The 6,800-nt window shown below is 36.0% G+C and overlaps 1 long non-coding RNA gene across 1 annotated transcript; it reads right to left on the reverse strand.

The window, feature by feature from the left end:
• Positions 1–647: 647 nt before the first annotated feature.
• Positions 648–3,963, reverse strand: LOC127684113 (uncharacterized). The gene is made up of 3 exons (XR_007977731.1): positions 3,608–3,963; positions 1,709–1,828; positions 648–900 (listed from the first exon to the last, which is right to left on the reverse strand). It is a non-coding gene; the product is annotated as an uncharacterized LOC127684113 (long non-coding RNA).
• Positions 3,964–6,800: the final 2,837 nt, after the last annotated feature.

Consider the following 6,800-nt stretch of genomic DNA (forward strand, 5'->3'; position numbering starts at 1 on the left):
TTCTAATTTCATCCATTTGCTTACAAAACTCAGGATATATATAATGTATTAATGTCTCTGCTTAAGGAACTGATATGGACAAACTAACAGTGTAACTGGGTTCTACAATTCCTTTCATGGTTCTTCGAATGTATAAAAGGAAGAAGCTTACTGAATATGAATATTCATCATCCTCTGCTTCTCAACTAGGTGAAGGATTTCACTAGTTACAACCTCCTGACATCACAAGTGCTGTTTGATGATATCTTGAGCCCTCAAATAATGAGCTATTTTTCCTAATGTAAACAATTTTCTAGAGTACCATTTCACAGAAATAGGAATATTATTATTTTTTTAAAAAGTGTTGCTCCAATGCACAGGAGTGAGTCTGATTTTATTGTACAATTAAATAGTTGACACTTAGCCATGGGGAGTATTTTATAGTGACAATATGGAAGAATTTGGGTAGATAAATCCCTACCTTTCATTTATTGAGCAGTACATAGAATGACCATTTTTGGAACTTTGGAAGAAACAAATACTAACATGGATCTGTCACAGGAATACAGGTGCCTAAGTAACAGAGGTGAAGGAAAATACTGAAAATGCCATTTTCCAAAGACTATGGAGAATCATGAATCAGACAAATTGGAGTCTAAGCAATAACATAATTTAATACCATTTATTAATATTAATAGATAAGAATGTGTAATACACAACATAAAATAAATATAGTGAGTGAAACTATGTAACAATATAGTTAAATATAAAACTGAAGTTGTTTCTCGTAATAATCTCTTCTGCTGTGGTTAAGAGGGAGGTAGAAGGGAACATTGAAATAAAATGACCAGCAACTTCTTCAGTCAGGAGGAAATTTTCATTGTGAAAAGATATATGTTGAAGTTGTTTCATTTTCCCCTGCTAAAGGAAACATAAAAATTTCATTGTACAAACATTCTCAGATGATAGATTCACCCCATTTCAGATAAGACTAGTTTTTCAGTATATTTTATGAACAAAGAATCTACACAAAGAATTACTTGAGTTAACACTATATCTGAATTTGAATAATATTGCAGGTTAAGATTCTCACATATGTGTTGTAGTGGATCCCATGCAAATTAATATTTATACCAAATGCTAGGCATTTGGCACGATCATCTCTCAAACATCATTGTTTTTGTACAAGGATACCACAGTTTGCTGGCACATGGTTTAACCTTGTAGTAAGTTTAGTGCATTTTTAAATCAAATAATTGTTTCTAGGTGAACTTTTTTAAAAATAATTTCATATCTAAGTTATTCTACAGGACTTATGGACCATGGGAAGAAAAGGATAGAAATATAGCAAGTAATATTCTGGAATTCTTACAGGGTTTAAAAAAAGAATTCCCTTGTCATACATACATGTATGTATGTATGTATATATGTGTGTCTGTATGCTTACCTATGTATATATACATATAGTTACATAATTTAAGGGTTGTTTAAAATATTTTCCAATGCTTTAATACCATGATATGCTAAAATGCTGTTCTGATATTTACACATTTATGAAATCAAGGAATGATATTATTGTTCGTTCCCTGTGATAACTAATTAAAAGTTCTCTTAACTTGTAGGACCTTTCACCTGAGGAGCATCAGATGAAATCTTTACTTCTGTAGTATGAGCATCTGTGGTTTCCCACTGTGGCCATTTATGTTTTTTATCATAACAGGTGACTTACCAGCAGTATTTACTGATGTCTTTATGTCATCTGACCTCTTTTGGTTATGGTCACAATGATATTGTTATTCTATCCAAATATAGCTACACAGTTGTCAATCATGATACGTATGATAGATATCTGTAACACCACAAGGCCAAAATATTGTCTTGTCATTTCACATACTTTAAAAAATTGAAATCAATAAAAAATTGATATCCAAAATGACAAGGAAAGTAGCAGTAACTACAAGCAGATATGAAACTGTGATATGAAGTCTATGTCTGAAATGGAGACTCTAAGTTCTTTGCAACTAACTTAACCTAGTTAAAATTTCATATATATTGCAAAGAATGGGGAAACTACTAAAGCAATGTAACATTTCAGAACTGATATGCTGCCATAATGACTGGTGAATCACAGCAATGACTTCCAAGGTTTCTTGAATTGGTGATTTTTTGCAGGGGTTTCGGGACAGAGGCAAAGTTTTATTTTGATGCTTTGAATGGGATGGCCGTGTAACTGCAGGCATCACAATATATGACACCATCTTTGTGACAACTTTTGGGTGGTTGAAGTGGCTTGGCTTCCTCATAGGAGGTTTGTCATTGATTAGAATTTAAGGTCACAGAAGGCAGGTGCCATTTGCAGTGTACTCTTTGTGCTTCGTGTTTGCTGCCTAAGATGAGAGCTACTAGCTCTCTGCTTCCTGTTGGTTGTCCTACCTTCCTGCAGCTATGCTCCTCTGTCATGGCTTTGAAGGACATTAATCTCTCTGGATATCTAATCCCCAAATAAGTATTTCATTCTATGAGCTGCTTTAATCTCGGTGCTTTATTAAAGCAATAGAAAAATGACTAAGACAAGTTGGTAAGAAGAGGAATTTTAGTTGAGAAACTGCAACACCAGATTGGCCGATTGTCTAGGGAAGTCTATGGGATATTGTCCTGATTAACAATGGAGTTTGTAAGGACAAGATCTGCAGGATGGTGCCACCCTTGAGCTATATTGAGATAAAGAAAGGTATGAGGTGCAGGACATGAGGCAGCACTCCTACACAGCCTCTGCTTCAGTTCTTTCCTCTAGATTCCTGCATTGCTTCAGTTTGGGCCCTGACTTTCCTCAGTAGTTAACTGTAACAAGGAGTATATCGTGAAGTGTTAACCTGTCCTCTGTAAGTTGCTTTTCATCAGTGTTTTATCATAGCAACAGTAATAAATTAAGACACTTTCTAAATTGAGGAACCTATTTCTTGGCCTATCTTACTCTTTTTTTTGAGTAATACTAGTATGACTTTCTTCCTGTGGACCTTATTTCTGGAAGCTAGTTGTTAAAGAGAATCCTAGCTTTCTTTTCTTCTTTTGTTATTGTCTTTTTTGGGTTGTCTAACTTTTTTCCTTTTCAAAACATATGGTATTTATTGATTCTCTGTGAATTTCTCATCATGCCACCCAGTAACACTCCTTTTCTAGTCTGACCACATCTACTCTTTCCCCTGGAAACTTCCACCCAAAATTAAAAATTAAATATAAATTAAGTAAAGTTTTAAATTAAAATTAAACTGATAGAAGAAGGGGTTTTGAGGATGGGACTTAGAGGAGGGTACTGCAATCAGGATATAAAGTAAATAATGAAAGTAATAAAAATATCAATGCATACAGCTTCATAGTAAAATTAAGAGCTACAGAAAAAAGACAGAGGTACATTATACTGTACCTGAAATAATTCAAACATACATGATTCTATTTTGCAGAAGTAAAAGCAAGTGCTAAAAGAACGCAAATTATATAACAGACACTCCAACTCCAGAAGAATGCAATCCTAGTTTGTCCTTTAACTCAGTGACCTTTCTGAGGCATTCCCAATTCCTGGATCACAATGAAGACTTTGTTCCCAAAGGGAATAATCATATCCCCTTACCTATTTTGGGAGGTCACTCCCAAATCATGAGTTCAGCAAGTTGGATCCCACAGCACATGAGGGGCTACGCGGACAGATAAGGTGTGGGTGTCTAAGTGATTCCTCATAGAGGTTTTCATTTTAATAGCACAGAGATAAGCTGTTTTAGCAGGATGTAATTTGTACATGGCATCTTCAGTAGAATACTATACATAAAAAAGGAAAATTTTACTGTTGATTGTCTTACAATTAATGTTGCTTACAAAACTCTGAATACAAAGAAAGATCAGCATAAATGTTTTGTAGACCAGCTCATAGTATATTCAGAATTCAAAAGAAATAAGAATATACAGCTTAAGTATTGCCCTAAATATTTTCTTCAAATCAATTCTCCTTATAAAATTGTAGGAAACTTTGAAAATCATGTATGAATTTCTCAGTACTACATGTACAACTGCTACCTTCAGAACCCAGAGGAAGGTGTCAGGTTCCCTGGAAATAGAATGAATGAAGATTGTTGCAGGTCATGTGTGTTCTGTGTATGGAAACAGTATTGTTAAAAAGGGAACCATCTTTCCAGCCACCATGGGGACATATTTAATATCTATTGTAGTATGAATCCATGTAATTCTCTTGCAACACTCTGCAATACAAGAAGCAGAAAGCACACTAGTGACCCAACACAATGCAGGTTAACAGCTCCTGCTATAGGGAAGGCAGAGATGCTGGAGTCCTGGGTAGAAATGGGAGCACAAAGCTCCTGTTACCAAAGAAATCATTGTATGGAATATTGTACAGGAAAATGATTCACAGAAGTCAAAGAGATGCCTTACCCATACTTCTCTAGGAAGTTATAGTTGAGAAAGGGGAACTCAGAAATAGCTTCATGTTCTAATCAATGACATATATTTAACATGTGCAATATTCTCAATACCATGGTGATAATACTAGGATGTCAATAACCCACAGGTATTATACATACACACTTCTTTTAATTTGTCTCACACAGGAATTCAAACCAATACTTTAGTCTGACCTGCACACAACTGTGTAGCATGCTCTGTCTTCCAAACCATGACAGTTATAATGTAGAAGACCCTCAAGTGGTGGGATTACAGACACCGTACAACACTCTTGCTTGAAAAATGCACCGGTTTATAAAGTGAATATACATGTCTGAGCAAAGGATATCTCTTGGCATGGGACATTAGTCCAGTTTATAATCCTGTAAATACAAACCAATGTACCTTGAAAATACATTGATTCTAACTATGTGCAGTTCCCCAAGTGTTTACTGTATCAATACCTGTGTATAGCAGAAAATTTTCCAAGCAGAGATTGGTCATTAAGGACACTAAGCCAATTTTCATATAAATCAGAAGAAAGCAACGCTACCTTAACTATTTCTAATGAAATCCTTTTTAATGAGGAAAATCACAAGAAAATTAATGATCAATGTACATTTTAGAAAGTATTTGAGAAACATTTCTGTTTAAAAATAGCAGTTTAGTCCAGTGATTCTCAACTTGTGTGCCACAATACTTTTGGGGGTCACATATCCTGTATATCGATATTCCATAGAGTATGCATAATACTCCATAATAGTAGTAAAATTTCAGTTATGAAATGACATCAAAATGATGTCATGGTTATGGATGATCACAGCATGATTTCCGAGGATTAGGAAGGCTAAGAACAACTGGTTGAGACCCTACTTCCTTAAGATATTCTCAGCCTATCACCAACTGGAAACTTGCCTCTAAGGTGGAAACTACAGGCAGAAGCCGATGTGTTCTTACCTAAAACTAGAATCAAAGATGCAGAGTTCTGGCTGCATTATCAGTGAAATAACCCTACTGTCTGTTCTAAGTGCTTTTCCTGGTTTCCAGTCCACACTACTACCTGCAATCAGAGAACTGCACTCCAATTCAGAGCCTCAAGGTCTGTCTGTTTCAAAGGAGGCCAGCTTCTCTGTGGGACATCCTGAAAGGAGCCTTTATAACTGCTCTCTGAGAGGCATCACCCAGCAGCTGACTAAAATTGATAAAGAGACCCACAGGCAAACACTGAATAGAGCACTTTGACTATTATGGAACAGTTAGGGAAGGGATTCAGGGCACTGGTGGAGATTGGGAGTCTACAGGAAGACCAACAAAGTCAAATACAGGGGTTATTCCTAAAGCTTTTGGCTGTCTGTGGAAGCCCTTCACCAACTGGCCTCAGTAGGAGCAAATGTGCTAACCCTGAAGAGAGTTGATGTGTCGGGGTGCAAGGATAACACATGGGATCCCTAACCCACTCAGGGGAGAAGGGAAAAGACTCTGTAACAGGTGAGGAGGTAGAGGTCAGCATTCAAGATGTAAAATAAATAAATACATACATAAATAAATGTGTAATAATACTAATAACAGCTGAATAAAGGAAAAAAGAAACAGTAATTATATAAAACTAACAAAACAAACATACAAAAATTGTAAGTGTTCTTTCTGTAAATAAGCAACAATTAAACAATGGCAGGGACAGAAAATACCTCCTTCCTGTTGTATAATTGGGTCAATTTGTCTTTCTGATCACAGAGTATAAAGTTGTAATATACAAGTATACCTCTGTATACAGGCAAACTTGGAATGTGGTGAACTTTCTTATTCAACACCCTGCTTTACATGTGAGAAGGTCTTACAATTTCACTTCCATTCCTTAAGATGTGGAAATAATCAGCTATTTAATTAATTGTAAGCAGCATGTTTGAGGACAGAAAAGTGTCTTTGCTCATGAAATACCACAATTAACTTTCATGTTGTACCAAGGATTACAAATCAGACAAATGGAAGGTTCCCAGGTGTTCCTGTACCTTTAAATTGCTGTGAAAACTCATGGCCACCTCCAGTTACTGATCTTCATTTTCCTCCCCATGACGTGGTCCCAGGTTTCTGGCAATGAGAGCCAGACACACTTTGAAAGCTCCAGGGCCAAGGATGGATCATTCGGTAACTTTACCTGATATTATTAACCATGCCTATTCTCAGAGCATTATCTTTTCTTTTGATGTTTGGGACCATAGCTCTATAATCTACTGAGAGGCAAACTCAGATCATGGCCCAAATAAAAATAAAACAGTGATATTTGCTCCAGAGTTACTGCTGCCCACTGGTAACTTAAGCTTGGTAGACTATTTAGAAGTAGGGAGGCTAATTCTTCATTATTTGACATGGGG

Source organism: Apodemus sylvaticus, chromosome 1 (genome assembly GCF_947179515.1).
Source record: "Apodemus sylvaticus chromosome 1, mApoSyl1.1, whole genome shotgun sequence".
NCBI lineage: Eukaryota > Metazoa > Chordata > Mammalia > Rodentia > Muridae > Apodemus > Apodemus sylvaticus.